General features: G+C 37.8%; 3 long non-coding RNA genes and 1 pseudogene across 9 annotated transcripts; 2 read left to right on the top strand and 2 right to left on the bottom strand.

Annotated features, from left to right (window-relative positions):
* Window positions 1-2258: 2258 nt before the first annotated feature.
* Window positions 2259-3676, bottom strand: LOC112200153. The gene is made up of 3 exons (XR_005810417.1): window positions 3085-3676; window positions 2718-2840; window positions 2259-2390 (listed from the first exon to the last, which is right to left on the bottom strand). It is a non-coding gene; the product is annotated as an uncharacterized LOC112200153 (long non-coding RNA).
* A 7223-nt stretch (window positions 3677-10899) lies between these two features.
* Window positions 10900-13063, top strand: LOC112199411 (annotated as a pseudogene).
* Window positions 13064-13164: 101 nt separating this feature from the next.
* Window positions 13165-14725, top strand: LOC121052586. Of its 4 annotated transcripts, none has more exons than XR_005809539.1 (3): window positions 13165-13342; window positions 13425-13617; window positions 14504-14725. It is a non-coding gene; the product is annotated as an uncharacterized LOC121052586 (long non-coding RNA). The 4 variants fall into 4 exon arrangements; XR_005809542.1 differs by having other exon boundaries at window positions 13232-13249; XR_005809541.1 differs by having other exon boundaries at window positions 13237-13249; window positions 13420-13617.
* Window positions 14726-16611: 1886 nt separating this feature from the next.
* LOC121052587 lies at window positions 16612-18921 on the bottom strand. Of its 4 annotated transcripts, XR_005809544.1 has the most exons (5): window positions 18618-18918; window positions 18457-18534; window positions 17660-18326; window positions 17416-17571; window positions 16612-16732 (listed from the first exon to the last, which is right to left on the bottom strand). It is a non-coding gene; the product is annotated as an uncharacterized LOC121052587 (long non-coding RNA). The 4 variants fall into 4 exon arrangements; XR_005809543.1 differs by lacking the exon at window positions 16612-16732 and having other exon boundaries at window positions 17329-17571; window positions 18618-18921; XR_005809545.1 differs by lacking the exon at window positions 16612-16732 and having other exon boundaries at window positions 17329-17571; window positions 17660-18217; window positions 18618-18920.
* Window positions 18922-22735: the final 3814 nt, after the last annotated feature.

Raw genomic sequence — 22735 nt, 5'->3', positions numbered from 1 at the left:
CATTCATCCATATATCCAACAAAGTGATTACATCAACAAAACTAGTTTTCTAACAAACAATATTTAATAAAATGTTGAAGAAGAACACACTTTGTGATGACAATGAAGATGTCAGCAAAAGCTGCATCAACAACAGCCTTTACTTTCGCTATCACTCCCCTATGCCTTGATGCCTCTCCTTTATGTATGTATGAATGATGGGAAGTTAGATAAGCACTTTTTTCACCCTAGATGGAAAGTCTCTTCTAGCATACCACTACAAGATCCTTAGCACCTAGTTTGAATCCAATAGAATAGGACATTGATATGAAGTAACCCTTGTAAGAGCTATTTGCTTGACAGGGATTCCTCTTCCGATTCAGTTATACAGAATCTTCTTAATTAATAAACCTGCCATTAGCAAAGAAGCATAAAGAAATTTGTCACCAAAATAGAAATATAAAAATAAAGGACTTGATACTAGAATGAAAGTTCAAGACAAATTGAATGCTAGCACTTTTTGTCTCCTTGCTTTTCATAGACACCTAAAATCAAGAACCATATTTCAGTATAATCCAACATTCAAACTTGTAATTTGGGGGAAACTAACAAAAAAGAAACTGATTTTTCCTCCATTTGGAAAATAGAGAACAACCCAGCATAGAAAACCAATAGATGAAGACCTGTAAGATCTTGCTGGGCAGTGAGCACTTAAAGCCCAAAAGAATACAAAAAGGCTAACATATATGAAAGACAACAAAAATAAGCAAGATCTGAATCATTGGACTATAAGATAGACTTAGAAGTAGCTTTAGTTTTATCTGGGCACATTTAGTTTTATCTCAATCAAGTTCGTTACAAGGGTACAGATAAGAACTCATAAACTAAACAATCAGCCCTAAATCAAACTTTATAAAACAGAGAAATGAGGAAATTTAACATTCTTTAGTAGAAAGCTCAGAACAACTCAATTGGAAGAAACAAGCAACACTGGAATAGTAATAGAGTACTGGAAAAATAAACCAGTACAGCAAATAAACTAGTGTTGCAAGTTTAGTGACTCTTACGGTAGAAGGCCTTCCTCAAGGGTTCCCAAGTATCAGTTATGTCGGTGGATTCAATTGTAGTATACTGATGAAGACCGACAATTCTTCTCTGGAATACAAGTAATAAGACTAACTTGTCAGCCTATTAGATCTAGTGAACATATAACCATCCAGCATAGTGATACACAATAAGACATCTAACCTTAATTAGCTCCACAATCGTCACAGTCTTATTGATAGCTCTTCCCATAGCCTTGAAAACAATTTCGTCCGAACCCTTGTCTTGCGATACATTGAAGAAATTTATACACTATTGAAAAGCACCAAAGCATAGTAACTACATGCTATCCATCAGAGAAGCCTATTACAACAACAACCAGTAGCATAATACACATGTATATCCACGAGTTGCCTATATATCATATTGCATTTTCGACTTGCATAAGCAGTATATCTTACCAACCAATTGCATATATAGATAGCTATATAGTAGCCCTCAGGAAGATGCTCCCTACTGAAGTCCACTGGAACAGCCTGCATGGTTTTGAAGCCCAAATTTCAGACAATACCAAACAGATCTAGAGATTAAGGATACATAATATACATTGGATACTCAGCTCAAGTTGATGGTATTAAAAAGGCGGAGAGAGATAACTGTGTCTAGATTGTATAACATGAATAATGTCTAAACTAAGTCTAACATGTTGCTGGTTTCTTTGCAGCTTAAACATTAAAGATAAAGTATAAGGTTGGCTTGCTTACCACATTATAAGAGCTTTTCCCTATAGTACTTGTAAAAGAACGGAACCTAGAACTGAGCAATGTGGTGGCTTCTTCTTCTTTAATCTCTTTTAGTTCAGTGGACTGGCAACTTGGAATGTTTTCACCAGAAATTTACATACAAAAAGGAAACATAAGTAGAGACATAAGGTTATTTCCAGTAGACTAGTAGAGTAACATGTATTTAGCAACATGCATTTTGATCCTGTACCTGAACGATTGCACTTTCTCGGTCTACCCCAAGGCCTCTTAGTGTTGTCGGCCCTAGCGGATTTTTTCAGAAGATTGTTTCTCATGCATGCGGTCTTGTCAAAGATCTCTATAGTAAAATGCATAGGTCTAGCTCTAATACCTAAATACTAAAAACTCAAAATCGCCCAAGGGGTTATCTTTTATAAACTTCTGCCATCCATTCTTGATATATATATATATATATATATATATATCCCATTCTATATATATATATATCCCCTTCTATTTGACTCACTAAAACAGTCCATGAACATTTTGAAGAACCCTTTAACTCCAAAGTCGCCGTTTCAGAAAGTTCATTTAACATGTGCCTCTGGAACTTGGGGAGATTCTCTATAAAAGTGAATGAAAAGAAAACAGAAACTAAAATTTTAGATTATACAATTTATAGAGGATAGGCAGTAGCAAATAGCAAAAATAGACTCACTTTCATTTGAGCATTTACACAGCTAGCTAACTAAAAAACAATTATCACAAGTTCAATAACTATTCCGTGTTCCCAAACGGCATTCATCAAAACAAATTCATACATCTGACTAATATCATTACAAAATTTTCCACATATCATAGAAATCCACAAGTTTAAACACTAAAATTTCGAGTATGCTAAAACAAATTTAAACATACTAATCAACGGGCACCACTTTTTAGATAAGAGACCTGAAGCAGAGTCATGGCGTAAGTGATGTAGTTTCGCATCCTCCCTTGGCTCGTAATCCTAATCTCATTCTCATCAATTGGAGTCTCTGCTCTTGGCTTCTTCACTCTCTGGTACCGATCCATCTTTGTTTTCAAAACACCAAACAAAATCTAACCACATCAGAGCCATGCATCAAAATCAAACCACACAAGTAGCTAAGTCGCAGACTCAGAGACACAAACACACAGGCCGTAGAAAATTTAAACAAAATGCAGGAAAAGGAGAGAGAGTGATTCAGAGAAATTTACAGAGGAAAAAGGAGGGAGTGAGAGAATCGGGAGGAGGAAGAAGAAGAAGAAGAGGAGGTTGGATATAGGAGAAACATACCATGAAGTTCAAAAACGGATAAGTAGTGCTCCACACAAAAAAGAGCCCTCTTCTACGGCTTCATTTTTCTTTTACGCCCTAATTCGCACACTACTTCTGGACTTAAAAGATCAAACAAATACTGTCATATAAATTTAAGAAGCTATAAACAGTTCAAAATTTCCAACTAACGCCCATTTGATCAATATATATGAGAAGCTAATAAGAAATTTCCCAAAAGCTAATATATATAGCATGGATTATGAATCAGAAATCACAAATATGTACAAGTAAACACCAAATCGAGATGCTGAAAGTTATTAGACTAAAGATATCTGAGCAAACAGCTTCGATTATGGATCAAACTCAATCAAGCAAATTACAAATCAAACTCAAATGTTCTTTGGTTAAATTTTACAAATACTACGAAATCAAGCTGCATATTGTTTAGCCCAACCTTCACTATCACTATGAACGATCAAATTAAGAGATGAGCAACCGAATTCAGAGAAGAAAGATAGACCACCTTCACCAAATCTCACACCAACTCTAACCCAACCTCAGCGATTTGTAGAGAACACGAGAAGTGCAGAGCTGAGAGCTCCGACGACGGGGTAGTTATTCCGGCCTCAGTGGTCTAGCGAAATCCTAGGTTTTGAAGCTTGCATAAGTCTGAGCAAGTTGGTGGTGGCGATGTCTTGAAAAGATGGCCGAAGATCGAAGAGGGTTATGGAATAGCAACGGCATAGCTTTAGGGGTCGTGTGCGGTGGTTCGGCGATCTCGATCAAGGGCGGGGTGGCTGGATTTTGTTCTCCATCGCCTAGGCTATCTTTTGGTGGTTGCAATGCCAAAAGTCGAAGGCCGGAAGACAAGCTTTCCGGTGTGACAGAGAGATGGTGAGAGGAAGAAGGGGGGAGCCGGGGAGAGAGATAGAGAGAGGGGCGTGTGTGGCCCGAGAGAGGAAGAAGGAGAAAAGAGAGAAGTCTAGGGTTATTTCCTTTATATAGTAGTCCATGTGAACAGTGAAATTTGGTCGAATGGAAGGAAGTGAAAATTGAAAATTTGGCGAAGTGTAAGAGCGCCAGCATATTAAACTCTAAACTCAGACAACATCAATTCAAGTACATTATCTGAAAGAGAGTGACACAACAGATAACTAACAAACTGTTGTATGAATCAAAACAATCAGACAACGTCTTTTTCAACTATTGTATTAATAGCAATTGCACAACAGAGAAGTAATAACTGTTGTGTGATTAAAAACAATCAGACAACATCTTTTATCCAACCATTGTGTTAATCAACCTTGAACAACATCAATGTAATAACTGTTGTCTGAATTGATTGATTTAGACAACATCGAAAAAACAACCATTGTCTGATTTACAATTGCACAACAGTAATGTAACAACTGTTGTCTGATTTAAAAATTCAGACGACATAATTTTTTTTGCTGTTGTCTGATTATTTCAGACGACAGTTAAAATGTTTGCTGTCGTCTGATTGAAAAATTGGTGTAGTGATAAAAGGAAAAATGATTTGATATTGTAAATAGATTCACAATATCTAATATGTGTAATTAATTGCCAGAAGCATGTATTCACATAATTGTGTGATAATTAATCTGTTATATTACTAGCATGCAATTAATATCTCAATTGATTTATGATTTCCATTTATCCAATTTGTGAGATATTATTACAATTTGCTTTATTCAATATTTTTATGTTACTTGTCTAAATTTTCGCACTAGAATATATGTGTAGAAAATGCAGGTACCTAACGAACTAGAAGTTCATAAATGAACCAGTAGTGCATACATAAATCTAACTTATAGTTTCGATAATGCCATTTAAGAAACTTGAAGTTTCCTTCATAAATTCACCACACATGATAAAACCAGTAGATTTTACATGTCTAATCCGATTTTTCATACCATGTTATAGAACCTAAAGTTCTCATTACTTGCCTATGGATGATATTACCCAAAGCACTAATATTATTTGTTCCTTTCCTATAAGAAATGTCAAATCTCAACATGTTTGACTTTGTTGCTTTAGAGGTTTCCCGAAGAAACTACCTAAAGTGGACTCAAGATGTGAAAATTCATCTGACTACAAAGAAGATGATATCAACAATCGATACTGACAATGTTGTCACTGAGGCTTTTAAGGCGAGTGCTATAATGTTCATAAAGAAGCATATGGAGAAAACACTCCAAGTTGAGTATCCGATGAAGAGGATCCACAGACTCTTTGGGTCGCTCTGGAAGAGTACTTTAACCATCAAATGACCATTTTTTGCCTGAAGCAAGACATGATTAGCAAGATATTGAACAAGCCCATCTGTCCAAAACAATACAAGGAGAGGCACTTTACTAATTCTCATAATTGATCACTATCTTGTTGCTCACTGAAATGAACAACAACCTCCTGTTGAGGAATGATCAAGCCAAGCCCATCAGTACCTAAGCAACACTTTTGCTTGAAGCAAATGATGTTACTCATCGCAAACCTAATCGTGAAAGGAGAAATTGTGGCCGTGGAAGGGATAAAAAAAGTTTGATATTTCGAGACAAGGAAAGAGAGGTGGGCCCATAAATGGCCCATATATATAACCGGCCCAAAACATGGCCCCATGTTATAGTGCCCCTACCCAACAGGCCAAAGTGGAAAAGAACACTGGTTCCGCCCGCTGCCACTAAAATCAGCATGATCTTTTTGATCGATGTGGAGGAATTGACTGCTAGTCTCGCACCTGCTGTGCGATAGCCAAAGCAGTAAATGAGTATTAGGCCAGTCGCGGCACTCGAAATATCAACTTTATTGAAGGGTCATTTTCTATCGATTCCACACTAGAGATCATGGATTTTCAGGCAGTTACTGAATATACCGAAGATTAGAACTCGAAGACATGGGTATAATTGGCCCTTTGTGCCATATCTATTTCATCTTACTGAAAGAAACATCTTCGGATTTTGGTGATTTATGTTTTCAATTATTTTGGATTATGGAAATGTGGTTATGTTCGAATATATTTAATTCAATAAACTCATTTATACATGTGATCCATTGAATTAAATAAATGAATAGACATATTTTGTGGGGAAGTTTGTTGTCTGGTTAAAAGTGTAATTACACATACCATGCTCCCAGATCGGAGATATTTTTCAAACTTATTGTCTATTCATACCTCTGTGACAATGGTATCAGGCCAATCCAACCTGATAGAGGGTTATAGCAAAACCCACTGTATGTTGTCCAATGGTACTGAACCTACCATTAATGAGGCCTTATAATCTCCACGTTCCAGAAGAATGTTATTGAGTATTAAGGATATTCGAACCAACAGTTACCACGTTGAAACCACTAAGAAAAATGAGTGTAATATCTTTGCATAACCTCCAAGTGTGTGGCCAGAAGCGTGCATTGGAGAAAATTGAAATCTGTTAGCTAGAAGCTAACTAATTCAAGCAACTACTTGCTATGGCATGACCATTTGGGACACCCAGGTCAAAGTATGATGCACCGTATCCTCAACTCATCGTAGGTGCATCCCCTTCTGAATAAGGGTCTTGCATATAATGACACACTATGCCATACTCGTTAAGAATATTTAATACTAGACCATCATATGCAAAGACTAGTACATACACCACCATTTTTCTGCATAGAATGCAAGGGAAATTTGTGGACATATCCAACCACCATGTGGACTAGTTAAATATTAATGGTTTTGGTTGATGTATCGACAAAGTGATCACATGTTACACTATTGTCCACAAGAAAATGCTGCTTTTGCTAAACTTTCACCCAGATCATGAAATTGAGGGTTCACCACTTGGATTATCCCATAAAGTCTATAAGACTTGATAATACCGGAGAGTTTACATCGAAGTCTTTCAATGATTATTGCATATCCCTTGGGATTGATGATGAACATATAGTTCACTATGTTCAACTATGTTCACACCCAAGATGGTTTGGCAAATAGAATCTTGGTAATGCGCACCAAGCTTCTAGTTTTTGCGTGGGGCTATGCAATCTTGCATGGAGCTATATTGGTCCTGTTGAGGCCCACTGCTACTAACTTACTCCGTGTTACAGCTGGTGACTGGGTACGAACCTGATGTTTCCCACTTACGCGCATTTGGGTATGCAGTCCTCGTGCCAATTATGTCATCACAACGTACAAAATTGGGTCCTCAACAAAGGATGGGGATACATGTCGATTATGAGTCCCATTCATTATGTGCTATTTAGATCCCTTGACAGGCGATCTCTTTACCGCTAGATTTGCGGATTGTCACTTTGATGAGATAGTCTTCCCGCCGTTAGGGGGAGATAGGAACGTCACCGTTCCTGATGAACAGCGCGATTAACATGAAATGTCCCCACTATGTCTCATCATGATCCCTGAACCGCATGAAAATACTGAAGTGCGAACAATTCTAGATCTATGGAGTATAGAACACAATATACCAGACACTTTCTTTGATCTAGCTAAAGTGACGAGATCATATATACATGTTGCAAATGTGCCTGCAAGGATAGAAATCCATGTAGGATGTGTCGTCCCAGATGGACAAGGTACGACCATGGCGGCTAACCAGTCATATGTCCCTACCCAGAAGCGAGGTAGACCATTAGGTTCGAAGGATTCTTATCCCCAGAAGAGGGTAAATTGGCACAAACGAATCCTCTTCACATCGCAATCTCAAACCGATTCATCTCATGAGATAAATCCGGATTATGGGTACGTCCTAGAAGAGACCATGTTGGGGGACGCTCCAACATTTGAACCCACTCTTGAGAATAGAGAAATCTCGGTAAATTTAGTGAGATTTGGAATCGGATTGAGATTATCATCGATGATATATTAGTATTTGCGGTGGCCACCGAAATTATAATAAACGATGACCTTGAACCTTGCTTTGTTAATCAATACAAACGAAGAGACGACTGGCCAAAAAGGAAATAAGCAATCCAGGTCGAATTAGATTCCTTGATAAAGTGAAAGGTGTTTGGACTTGCTGTCCCTACACCTCCCCATGTTAAACTCGTAGAATTTAAATGGGTATTTGTAAGGAAGCGTAATAAGAAAAATGAGATTGTGATACACAAGGCTTGTCTAGTGGCGCAATAATTTTCTCAACACCCTGTGATTAATTACGAGGAGGCGTATTCTCTCGTAATGGACGTCATAACATTCCGCTACCTTATCAGTTTGGTAGTTTCTGAAAAACTGAATATGCAGCTTATGAATGTGGTTACAGCTTATCTCTATGGGGATCACAATACAGAGATATACATGAAAGTTCCTGAAGGACTTATGATACCCGATGCAAGTAGTTCTAGACCACGGAACACGCTCTCCATTAGTTTTGAGGCGTTCACTTTATAGATTGAAAAAATCTAGACGGAGGTGTCTAAGTGAATATTTGATCGGGATGGGATATGTGAATAATAAACTATGCCTATGCGTGTTTATTAAGGAAATAAGTTCTGGGTTTGCAATTGTGGTGGTGTATGTCAAAGACATGAATTTGATTGATATTTCTGAAGAGATCAAGGAAACCGCAAAGCACCTGAAGTCAAAATTTGAGATGAAAGGCCTTGGGAGAACAAATTATTGTCTTGACCTGGAGCTCGAGCACAGTGTAGATGAAAATTTGGTCCATCAACCAAATTACATCCAGAAGATGTTAAGACGCTTTAATGAGGATAAAAGCAAGCACACCCATGGTCGTCCGAAGTTTAGAGAGAACCGTATCATCCTGCTGATGATAACAAAAAGATATTGGTGCCAGAAGTCCCATATCTAAGTGCAATAGGCGCATTATTGTACTTAGCTCAATGCTCTAGATAGGACATCTCATTTGATGTGAACTTGTTAGCTAGATATAGCTTCGCGCCAACACACCACCTCTGTAAATGGCATAAAAGACAATATTCCTCTACTTTAAATGTATGACGGAAATGGGCTTATTCTATCCCTACGCATCAAGGAATGGATCAAACCTCCTTTGATCCTCAGAATGATGCTCGCCTTGTTGGATATGCTGATATAGACTATCTATCAGACCTGCACAAGGCCCGTTCCCAAACTTGTTATGTCTTTACCATTGGGAATACTGCAATTTCTTGGAGGTCTATGAAATAGACACTTGTTGCTACCTCTTCGAATCATGCTGAGATACTAGCTCTTCACGAAGCAGTATGTGAATGTACATGGCTAAGAGCCGTTACAAAGCCTGTTCGAAGTACATGTGGACTGCATTCCACCACTAATGAACCAACCATTATCTACAAGGATAATGCTGCTTACATAGAGCAGATAAAGACGAGTTTCATCAAAGGAGACAACACCAAACATATTGTACCGAAGTTCTCCTTCAATCAGCAACAACAGGAGCATCACAAGATTGAAGTTAAGCAGATTTGATCTAAAGACAATTGTGCAAACCTCGTTACTAAGTCACTACCAAAGTCTACATTCCAGAAGCATGTATAAGGTATTGGTCTACGTAAATTATCTGAATTAGCTAACATGTAATTTTCAGGGGGAGTCAAAATCAGGGGGAGTATCCTGAAGCATACTCATTTGGCCATCGTGTACTCTTTTTGTCCTTCGTCCATGGTGATTTTGTCCCACTGGGTTTTGTTACCTGGCAAGGTTTTGACAAGGCACATCTTTAGCATGGTCAACCTACTTATACTACATCCTGAAGATGCTTTGATTTGACATATATGTATTTGCTCATCTTTTCCCTTCAACCACGGGTTTCTCCCACTGGGTTTACCAGGCAAGGTTTTGGTGTAGCGACTCTAATGCATCCCTCTCGTAGACATACTACCTACTTATGATGATGATAAGAAGACTTCACCTATCTCTAAAGCTGTGATACTGCTACTCCACACTCATGCGCGTTGTGCTCTTTTTCTCCTTTGACCAAGGTTGTTTTTTCCCACATGGTTTTTTTTACTTGACAAGGTTTTTGATGAGGCAACTTAAAGGCGCATAGCCTAAGCAACACTATTGACATCGAATATCCAAGGGGGAGTGTTGTAAATATTAATTTGGCTATTCATGTAATAGCAATTAGTGTTGCGTGATATACACCAATTAAGATTGATTGGTGATTAATAGAATATAATTAGGGATTGATTGATTGTAATCAGATGAGTGATTGATGTAATCATTAAATAGTTACCTTTTGTAAACCTGAGATACTCCTATATAAACCCATCACTACTAGAAATCTGTTCATTTACATCACATCATTTAAATCGGTCAGACTTGCACACGATGTAAAAAAGTAAGCTAACGTCTCTTTTGAAGAATACCGATTTAAATGTGTATCATTAATATCAGTTCTTAAAATGACAGATGTTAAAAATTTTGTTTCAAAATTTGCGGGAACCTCAAATTCGTAAACGCGCTAAGTGTTTAATGAATTGAATGGAAGCGGGTTCTAAAACTTAAAATTTTCACACTTAAAAAAAAAAGCACCCGACCCCAAAACTGAAATAGAAACCCTAAAGTTCGAGCTCCTGTCTCCTCCCAAACTCGAGCTCCTCTCTCCTCACTCGAACTCGCTGCCATTGTTAAACAGATCGCCTCCTGCATCTACCTTATCGGCTTCTTCGGCATCGAGTTGGTCCAGTCCTTCATCTCTTCGGCATCGACGACACCTGGGAAGACGACAACGAAGACGTCCTCATCGACTCCCGCTGCTGCCCTCCCCCTGCCAAACCCAAATTCGTGGACGCCGACCCCGTATTGTGCTCTGAAGAGGACGAGGACATCACCCAGGCCGTTCTAGACGGCGCCGTTCCGTTTTACTCTCTCGAATCGAAGCTCGGGGACAAGAGAGCGGTGGCGATTCGGCGCGAGTGGCTTCAGAGAATGACTGGAGGATTCTATTATGTCAGCTTCAATGAAAGAGTTTGATTCAACTCGGTGGGTGCTCGACTCCAACCAGCTCGGTAAGCTTCTCTCTATCCTCAATCTGTTTGAACTCTTAACTCCGTATTCACATAAAGCCCTTGTGATTATCATTTTGTTTTTCTCTTTCCTTCTTGATTCTGGGTTGGGGCAGATGGGTTTTGCTCTGCTGGGTTTGGAGCTAGTGCTCCTTATGTGTTTTTAATCTTTCGCAATCAATTTCTCACACTTCAGAATTGCTTTTATATTACGTATGAATTTCTGGATTTTTAACAACATTGAAGCTATTTTTGTAAGATTATAGGGATGGTTCTGAGGGTGAAACATGTAAGATACTGTTTGTAGGCATTATATCGGACTACAAGCAGAGTAGAGAGAAAAAAAAAGCAGGGATTAAGTTTTGTTTGGTTTGTTACTTTTGCTCTTGTTTTTGCGATTTGCTGTTGTATGTGATATTCTATATCCTTATGGGGTGCTTGCTATGTCTATGTTTGAAATTGATACCATGTGGCATCCTTGTTTGCATTTTGCTTATAAGTCGAAATTCTGAATTCAGGTTTCCTAACACCTATTTGCTCGTTGGTGTTTGCAATGATGCTACCACTCACAAGTTTAAAGGGAAAACTGTTATGACGGAGTCCGAACGGTATGAATCTCTTTGCCATTGCAAGTATGATGATTTCTCTGTTACTTTCTTCTCCCTCCTCCCCCCTCTTAAATTTCACGTCCTTTTTCCAGAAAATTTATTTTTGGTTTTGTGGATATTCTTGGGACTATAGTTTAATACATGTATACACACATACATATGTATCTGTGTGTGTGTGTGTGTCAATGAAATTTTCATACCATAGAGTTGTGTAGTCAAGACCATAAACAGTGAGTTTTACTTGTGCAGGTGGGTGGATGAAGTCATTCCTGATGCACCCTGGGTAGTCAACGAAGAATTTCTTGACAAGCATAATATTGACTATATAGCCCAAGACTCTCTCCCGTAAGGAAAATTTTTTAAATTTCTCACTTTTCAGCACGAATGTTATGCTGCTTCTTGGTGACTTTAAGTACTGAAATCATGGATTAACTTAATATTTGTTTCTTTGTTTACTCTTTGCTTCTTTATAAGATATGGTATAACTTAGATCTTATAGATATCGATAGTAGTTGCATATGTTTCACACTTTTTTTATTATTAGTGACACACTGACCATGCAATTGTTTATACTCTTTGATGAGTCTTGTACAGTTATGCTAATGCTAGTAGGGCTAGAAAGGATGTATATGAATTTGTAAGTTTCACATAATAGTTACGTTTCTTTTGTTTCCATGTCACCTTATACTTTAGCATTTAATTTGTTATTAGGTGCTTCTTTTCTTATAGGTCAAAGTCGTTGGCAGGTTTGAGGAGACAAAAAGAACTGAGGGGATATCGACATCGAACATTATAATGTAGATTGTAAAAGATTACAACCAGTATGTGTTGCGTAACTTGGATCGTGGTATACTAGAAAAGAGCAAACAGTGAGTTTTGTGAAGGCAAGAATTTTGGTTATGTGCTTTATCATTATAGTGAATATCTGACTGTATAATCTCAAATGATTTTGTCTTTTTGTTTTAATCCACTAAGGAGACGGTAGTTTTTCCATGTCGAAGGAACTTAGCTCTTTGCTTGCATGTGATATCAACAGGAAGAACGATTGAGGGGGAACATGAGGTTGAAAAAGTTATAGTAGAAAGTGAAGGAACATCAAGAAAAAGTAGGAGAAAAGGTATGTCCATGTTGTTATTAGTTTTAAAAAAAAAACAAATGGTTTCTTTGTTACTAGTTTTTAAAACCAAAGATTAATTGGTTCTTTTACATGGGAAACGGGAACTTAACTCGACCTCCTACCCTCATTTTCGTTGTTGCAGCTTGGTTCTCCATACAAAGTCCCAGTTTTCTATTGCTCTCTCTCTTCACAAGTTTGTGAACATGAGGTTGAAAAAGTTATAGTAGAAAGTGAAGGAACATCAAGAAAAAGTAGGAGAAAAGGTATGTCCATGTTGTTATTAGTTTAAAAAAAAAAACAAATGGTTTCTTTGTTACTAGTTTTTAAAACCAAAGATTAATTGGTTCTTTTACATGGGAAACGGGAACTTAACTCGACCTCCTACCCTCATTTTCGTTGTTGCAGCTTGGTTCTCCATACAAAGTCCCAGTTTTCTATTGCTCTCTCTCTTCACAAGTTTCTCTCAGAGAATAGGGTATGAATCTTTACGTCTCTTAACTGAAATAAACCTATGAAAATTAGCTTCTTTCTCGATTGGGGATTAATTTGTCAGCTCATGAAATTGGAGGTGAGGGTTCTGTTTTTCAATTTGACATTTTTCTTGTATGTTTAATCATAGTTTACATGTATGATTGAAACCATTAGAGCAGGACGGAGGCTCAGTACATCACCGCGAAAATGTCAGAGTGGTGGGACATAGAACTTCCTGATCCCTTTGGCGACAGCCACGCCATTGCCCAGAACATGAAGCCAGTCATCGTCAAATTGAACTACAACGACCCATTCTCAACCTCCCGCTACGGCGACACCTAAATCGCATCGCCCTCAATCACATTCTAGCAGGTACTTCTCTTTTTTAATAAGATTTAATTTGGCACTTATGAAACTTAACATTTGATTTACATCTCAATCGAAACCCAAAATTGAAAACCCAGTTAACTATGATTGGTTTAATTTATTTAGTAGTGATTGATATGTTTGGTTCTTATCATGTTGTGCCACTTTGGATTTCTTGTGATGCATCAGTCCTACACTTCAAAGAGCACCAGATTAGAATAAAAAATGAGAAGAATTTATTATGGAAGTTAGTTCCATTATAATTGGTATCGGACAGTATCACCAAGTTGTTGGAAGGTTCAAGGATAACTACATTTTGCATTCCTTTGATAGTTGGTGACATTTTCATTCCTTATATTTGTGTTTGTTGTTTTTGCTTTTCATACATCCCTAGATAAGTGTTATATCCATGTGTGTTGTTTACCCGAAGATATTGAGGAGCTTATATTTTCATGTTTCATGCTAGGAACATGTCTTTTATACGTTTGTACTATTTTCATGGTTTAGAAGAAATGGACAGATTAGTTTTGGTGGATTTTAATATTGGTATATACTTTAACCCTATGAAATTAATTGCATCATTCTTCTTTGCCAGCTGGTTTTCATTATTTAGATGTCCCTATTTGGACTTGTTCCTTGCATTGGGTGTTCTTAACAATTAGTTATTGCTGCGATTGTGGTGGCTAGTTCAGAGGATGCACTTTTGTCTTGCTCCCTTATGCCACTTTTATCTTCTGTAACTGAGATTGACCGAGTATGCAAGTGATGTGGGATTCTGCAGTCGCATATTTGGATACCTTCCTAGTCCTTAGTTATGAGTGTAGAAGTCCTTTATGTTCTACTTTCTGTATCTACTATGTCAATATAATCCACTGATATCTTAGAGTTGCAGGTCTATCCAGAAGCGACACACCTAATAATTCCATGGTTTTGAGAGGCCAATCATCTATGATGTCCACGCACAACCCCATTTCGTGGACAGCACTGCTGGAAGCCGTGACCTCTAGATGGTATGAATAAACCTTTTCCATCTTTGTACATTGTCTGAAGGATAAGTTGAAGATTGGACAACGTCTGTGATTGTCGATTCGTTTATTCTTTCAATTTCAGACTGTTAGTATAGGGAAATTCAGAAGATTTTGACAAAGAGGGCAGCCAAGTTCAATATTGCAATGGATAATGTAGTTGGTTGCTAATATGTTTATGGACTAGCCTTTGTAGGTTTTGGGGTTTTATTTTGTGAATTATGTAGAATCATGAATGAATATGAGAAAATTAATGGAAAGCCCCAATTTTTGGATGATGAGAAATGTATTTCTTTTCACACCAGCAGCTAGATGATTATTTTGCACATCATGCTTTTCAAAATGAACTGATGTATATAAATGCATAACAAAACAGTAATGTCAAAGAGAACGATGTCAATTCAGAGATTAGAAATCAGTACCAAAATAAAAATCGATGTCTCATGATTATCAACGTATCGAAATGTCACCTCAAAATCGATGTACACAAAACCAATGCACATCGATATCTAAACACCAAACTGTTATCTATTGTCAACGTACAAATCAGTTACTATAAAGTAAACCGATTTACCATGAAATACAGGACATCGGTTTTGAAAAACAGAAGTGATGTCTACAACGAAATAACACATCATTCTTAATAGATTAACCGATGTTGCCTAAAGGCACATACATCGTTCTCAAGAAAATAAGGTGGCAAGATGCACGTAAAAATGGACACGAACAAACAAAAATTTTTGGAGACTGATGTCTACAAGAGTATTAGACATCATTTCTGAAATTGTAATCGATTTAAATGTTCACTTAGGTATTGTTCAAGCTATACTTTATTAAGCATAAGATGTGAAAATATGAAGAATTAAATGCAGTTAACATACAAAATTATGATGATTATAATGATTATACATCGATTTGTTTTTTAGAATCGATGTTGGTTGTTGTCTGGGACATCGGTTAAAAACGCACTTATACTGATGTCCATATCTTTTACATCAGCCACAAAGACATCGGTCAAAATTTAGTTTTACATCGGTTCTGGACTGATGTAAATGAACAGAATTCTAGTAGTGCATTGTGAGATGAATAGAATCACTCCATTTTCTCATACTTGATTCTCTGTGTCTAAACTCTCTCTCTCTCTCAAATTCTTTTACTATCGTTTTACAACAAAAGATATTTTTGTCTCTTCATGTCTTAATCCATTTTTTTCTCCCTAAACATATTTTTCCTCTCTAAACATCTTGCTTCCTAGCAAGGAACCCCCATGTGTAGAGTTGAATCCCAACTCCCACCAGTTTGTGGCTAGCAAGTTTAAGGGGCCTTCAGGTTCTTTTGTCTGTGGTAGGGGATTAGTCTGGCTTTGTACATTGGGATACACTCATGGATCTTGGTTCTTATACTGACTGGATGAGTGTGTTACTAACTTGCTAACGTAACCGAGGTGACTTACTACCTCACTCTCAATAAATATAAATAAATAAATAAATAAAAATAAAAAAACATCTTGCTTCAGGTGCCGCTTCCTTCTGAGAAGATGAAGAAGAAGACTTAGCAGACCTAGTGCTCTTTGCTGGTGTTGTGTAGGCACAGTGGGCGGCTTTAATGTTCAGGTCTTGGGCGATGAAGCTCTTGTTGGCACTACTAGAAATTTCCCCATTGCACACTGATTTGAATTAGTCCCTATTGGGACAAAGCACACTGATAACAGTGGCTAATACCATAAGCCACTAATGAGGAATCAGTCCCCTCTATAGCAGGTGCTATTGGGGTAATCCACACTGATAAAATATTAGTGGCATCCCAAAACCCAATGCTGCAAGATACCTTTTATCTTCCCATTGTTACTAAATCAATGTGTATTCTCAATGCCACCAACATCAGTGGCAAAATTGGGAGTATATATATAAAAAAAATAACTCAAAATATACTGTACAATTCATATAAAACTTCAAATATACTATATATTTCTAAAAATATACTGTACAATTCATAAAAGTAAAACGAAACTACAACATAAAAAAACATAAATCTCTTCATGTTCCTCCCCTTAGCTGCATCTGCTACCTCTACCTCCAGCAACTTTCATATTCTTTCTGTCAAATAAATCAAAAGCTCGATAAAAGACTTTCAACATACTCAAGAATGAAACTGAGATATAGAGCAGCCAAAATAGCAAATTTATTCAATTCAATTAGTATCCTAAATTTAACATCTTCACAACACATAACAAAAATGTCTACGAATGAAAATAACGAGTTCTTGTATATGATTATTAAAAAACACCACTAATACCAAAACAAGATACTCAAAATGATATACCAACCCCAAACCAAACAATCAACAACTATAATAGCCACTTTTAGCAACAGATTAAGTCACTATCCCAACACATACTTATATGTAGGAGTTAGTACCTTAAAGAAAACAAAGGCAAATGATTATTTTAGAAATAGTTCACAAATTCCATGTTGAATTTTTCTGTCCCAATGTAACACAACTTAAGATCATGGTATAACAAAACATTATTTTTCAGTCCATATGGTTTAGCAGTGCCATTATTACTAAATGTCTTGGAAACCAGTTATATTCATACAAAGCTAATACCTATTAGTTTCTTATCGCTAAAACAAATTAGCAGAAAGTAAACTCCTTCATTAAAAGAAATGATTTTCAAAATATGTGTAGGGTTTGTCTCTGCAATGATTTTCCTTTAAGAAATATGCTTCCAGAAGTAAGTTGACAGCATTTATATACATAGGTGGGGTACCATAATTACCTTAAGAACGTCTCCTACAATGTTTGCCTGCTCAAGCAAGGGTGACTTTGATTTTTAGAGTCACTGCATCAATATCTATTCCCCTTCAAATACATGTAAACCAACTTCTATGGTTCCTGTACGATATCTATATCTTCTTAATAATGCTTTAGCTTCCTGCAAATTAAAGACTAAGGCAGTGATGATAGGCAATGAGTATGTAGTCATCTCCAAAAATTTGAATCTTGAAATACTTGTGCTTTACCTGATTAACTGTAGTAAATCCTTGCCGTAAATCTTGAACTTATGAACTTGGCTAAATCTTTTTTGGAGCCTCAACACAAAGTAGAGAAATAGTTATTCAGTTTGGCGTGCATGTAGTTTTTGATATGCAGAATAACTTTGTATGAAACTAATAGGTACTTGTATATAATGTTTTATATGCACGCCAAACTGAATAAAACAAATTAGCAGAAAGTAATCACCACCCACAAAGGCAAAGCATCAATTTTTCTAAGACTATAAGCCAAAGCAATCCACATCTAAGAAAATTGAGCACTGCACTAAAAACCAAAAAAAAAACAAAAACATCAAATATATTAGGAAAGCTACCAACTCTTACTGAATCATATTGAATGCTATTGATTGACAGAACAAAGCATACTTGAGACCACAAAAAACCACAATTTTCGACAACTGAAAAAAACCCAAATCCAACAGATACCATTGAAAGCTTCCTCCCAAACTCGATCAAAAGTCTAGCAGCCACCTTTTCCGAAATAAACCCAAACCTTGCTCCGAAAGTTCACAAAGTGGGACTCTGCTGCGGGCAGTAATGTTTTAAAATTTAGGGTTTTCAAAGATCAAAATCAAGATTTTGAATTTCAAAACCCTGATTTTGAATTTCAAAGGAAACTGATGACGATCTTTTCCTTGGCCAAGAGAAGAAACCAAAACCAAAACCAAAATCAGTTCCACATTTCCCAAACAATTTTTTTTATAGCTAAAAAGAAAAACTAATAGATGAGATCTGATTCTTCATAAACAGTGACAAAACAATACCTTAAGCTCCTGTATAGCATTAGAGATTGCCCCAAATCCTTTCCAAGAATACTGATTCTTTGCCTTTCGCGCAAGAACCTGTAAATCAAATCAGCCAATTACAAACCCTCAATTTGGGGCCCCAAATCAACAATCCCTAAATTCCCTAACAGAAAACTAACCCCAACGCTCTAGAGGACATTAACGATATCGTAGATCTGCCGCCTCTCCATAGCGGCAAATTTGTGGGAACATCAGATCCCCAATATCGAACGCCTACGGAAATGTCAGAGATTACAAAAATATAATAGCGTAAACTTGAATCAGCATCGTCTAGGCCGATGGAGGTCACTCCTTGATGAGATTGAAAACGGATGACAATTGTGATGGGTTGCAACAGTTACCCTGAAGAAAACACTAGAGAGGGAGAGATCGAAAATTAGGAGGGGAGAAAAACTAGATCTTGTTTAGGTCTAGCGAGAGAGAGAAAGAGATAAGGGGAGAAACCTCTAGATCTAGATCCGAATTAGGTTTGAACTCTGAAGGGGGTATATTAAAGGAAGTTTTATCTCATCGTCAGATCAGCTCTTCATCACTAATCCTATAATTAGAATTGACTATGGCATAGCCACGTGAAAAATTGTTGAAGTCCTACTTTTTCATTCTGATAGTTTGAATATAAACAATGCTTTATAGTATTCTTACTATTCCTTGTTGACACCGTTATCAGTGAGGTAGAGATTAAACAATTAATTGCTTGTATGTACTGTATATATTAGCAATTGATGATCAGTGACAGAAAAAAAAAACCACTAATTGTTTATATTAGTGTGAAACTATTCATTTATCACACTGAAGATTTTTAGTGGCAAAAAAAGGGGTGCTAATTGGGAAATTTCTAGTAGTGTGGGGGAGAAAGGATGAGGGTGGAGAGAAAAATAGGAGAGTGAGACTAAAGAAGCAGCCATGGAGTTGGGAAACTTCGAGGCTTGGAGAAGGAGGGGATAAGTAGCGAGTGAAGTGGCCAAGTGGGTTTAGAAGCAAGGGCAAAAAAATTACTTGTTTATCCTTGATTCCTTATCCGCACCTAGGAGCAACCAAGGCAAAATGGCCACTAGGAACTTTTAATTAACAATACCACATTCATTGGCAATGCTGTTCTTGAAACCCATGAATCCAAGTTCGAAAGTGATTTCTAAGAACACTACCAGCACCAATTTTTCCACTAAGAGTACGTACTCTTTCTGATTCCCTCATTGTTAAGTTTCACAGAATTCTCATTAGGATTAATCCAAGCAAACATGTTTTATTTTAGTATGAAAAAACAGAATTCATTTACTTTTCAAACAGTCATTGATCGATGAAATCCTAAGTCGTAGTACAAAGACTCAAAGAGCTAGACAATTCTATGACTATAGCAGTTAGCTTCTTGATTAAAGGTGATTCTACTATACTGGTCTCCTCTAAATGTCCCTTTTGCGCAGCAAAGTGTATTGCTTTCATGTCATCCATAGCAGCAGCACCAACATCAGCCTTATTCTTTCATAGAAAATTCACCACTTCTGTTTGCCGAGCCCGTGCAGCTGAATATAGTGGAGTTCTGGAGTGCTTATCTCTGCCATCAATCTTCAAAGGGTCGGAGCTAACAATCACCTCAGCTGCACTCAGGTCGCCAGACCTCGCCGCCGTCTTCTCCTCCTCTTCCTCCACTGCCTCCTCTGCCAGTCGTACCCTTCCGTCGATTTCCGATCATTTTAAGATAAAATAGGTTTCAACTAGCAAACATGTACGTGTTGACATGAGCTCTTGTTCACATGAGTATTAGATTGAGCAGAAGACCATTCTATAGTTGCTTCAGTTCGTGATTTACCACAAATGAATGAAAAGGTTGTTGAAAATTGTTATTAAAGACTCTTCCGTTTCTCCATGGCCAAAGATACCAACAGGTGAAGACAAACATATCACAACATCTTATATTCATTGGTTCAGTCCCATCTTTTTCCGTCTGAACCAGATGACTAGAGGTTCACCGGTGATCTCATCTGCAAGATAGGCAAGCAATGGCGGAGCCAGAAATTTTATTTTACTAGGACACAAAAAAATATTGATAATATTGTTTTAGGGAATCAGAAGCTGAGAGAAATTCATTATGTATTCTCATTGATAATAGGGTCCTCTTTATATAGAGGATTACAGTGCATTGAGTTAGAATCATACAAGGAAAGATAATCTCTAGACTCTTCTAATTAAACCCTATTTCCACTAGGTCAAGTAACCTAGAGTTTGGGCCAAACACAAATAGAGATATCCTTAAACACTCCCCCTTGTGTTGTCTAAACGCGGTGCTTCTCTCGTTGCCTCTTTAAAAACCTTGCCGAGTAACAAAAACCCAGTGGGACAAAAATAACCTCAGTCGAAGGGGAAAAAGAGCACAACACACTCTTCACGTTTCGAGATGAACTTGTAGACATCTCCCCCTGATGTCTGTGCCTCCCCCTGATGACTCCGATCATGGGAGTTCAGATAATTTCCACAAGCCAATTCTTGCCACATGTTTCTTGAACGTGGATTTGGGCAATGACTTAGTAAACAAGTCTGCCTCATTGTCCTCAGATCGAACCTGGTTCACTTTGATCTTGAAGAGCTTCTGTTGTTGCTGATTATAGAAGAATTTGGGCGATATATGCTTGGTGTTGTCGCCTTTGATGTAGCCTTGCTTCATTTGTTCAATGCAAGCAGCATTATCCTCATAAATACTCGTTGGTTCATCTGTGGTAGACTTCAGACCACAATTGCTTGAAACATGCGTAACTATGGATCGAAGCCATATGCATTCACAAACTGCTTCGTGAAGAGCAATAATCTCTGCATGATTCGAAGGGGTAGCGACTAAGGTCTGCTTTGTAGACCTCCAAGATATCGCTGTCTTTCCCATGGTGAAAACATAGCCAGTTTGGGAACGACCTTTGTGTGGTTCAGAGAGGAACCCAGCATCAGCAAAACCTTCCAAAACACTTATATCATTTTGGGATGGGGAGAGGGAACGCAGTCCACCATGTGTGGCGTCCTTGGCACTTGATGGGTCCGAATCCATCTTCTCTCTGTAGGGATAGAACAAGCCCATATCGATCGTACCACTTAGGTATCAAAAGATATCTTTAACACCAGTCCAATGGTGTCGTGTTGGCGCTGAGCTATAACTAGCTAGCAAGTTCACAGCGAATGAGATATCTGGTCTTGTGCATTGTGCTAAGTACAACAATGCGCCTATTGCACTTAGGTAGGGAACTTCTGCCTCTAGCACTTCTTCGTCGTCATCTTTTGGACGAAATGGATCCTTCTTTGGATCAAGACTACGGACGATCATTGGGGTGATTGAAGGCTTAATCTTGTCAGTGTTGAAGCGCCTAAGCATCTTTTGGGTATAAGCCGATTGATGAATCAGGATACCATCTCTACGGTACTCAAGTTCCAAACCGAGGCAAAACCTTGTTTTCCCAAGATCTTTCATCTCAAACTCGGATTTCAAGTGTTCAGCGGTTTCCCTTAACACTTTAAGGGTGCCAATTATATTCATGTCATCGACATAAACCGCTACTATTGCAAATCCGGAACTTGTCCTTTTTATGAACACACATGAGCATAGTTCATTGTGGACATATCCCTTTCCAATCAAGTAGTCACTTAGACGGTTATACCACATTCGTTCGGATTGTTTCAATCCATATAGTGAGCGTTTCAACCTTATAGCAAACACGCTTCGTGGTTTAGAGCCACTTGATTTGGGTAACTGAATTCCATCTGGAATCTTCATGTATATCTCTGTATCTAGATCCCCATATAGATACGCAGTAACCACATCCATAAGCTGCATGTTCAGTTTTTCAGAAACTACCAAACTAACAAGGTAGGAAAACGTTATAACGTCAATTACGGGAGAAAAGGTCTCTTCGTAGTCGATTCCAGGGCGTTGTGAGAAGCCTTGCTCCACAAGGCGAGCTTTGTATCTTACAATCTCATTTTTCTCATTACGCTTTCTAATGAATACCCATTTATGACCAACTGGTTTGGTGTTGGGCGGTATTGGCACAACTGGTCCGAATACCTTTCTTTTCGCTAGATAATCAAGTTCTGCCTGGATCGCATATTTCCACTTTGGCCAATCAGCTCTACGTTGGCATTCATCAACGGAGCGTGGTTCAATGTCATCGGTCTCAATAATCTCACGCGCCACTGAATACGTGAATACATCATCAATGATGATGGAGCTTCTTTCCCACGTCCCATGTACACTAGTGTA

The sequence above is a fragment of the Rosa chinensis genome, chromosome 4 (assembly GCF_002994745.2).
Source record: "Rosa chinensis cultivar Old Blush chromosome 4, RchiOBHm-V2, whole genome shotgun sequence".
In the NCBI taxonomy this organism is placed as follows: domain Eukaryota; kingdom Viridiplantae; phylum Streptophyta; class Magnoliopsida; order Rosales; family Rosaceae; genus Rosa; species Rosa chinensis.
This window is presented reverse-complemented; position numbering and strand designations above follow the sequence as displayed.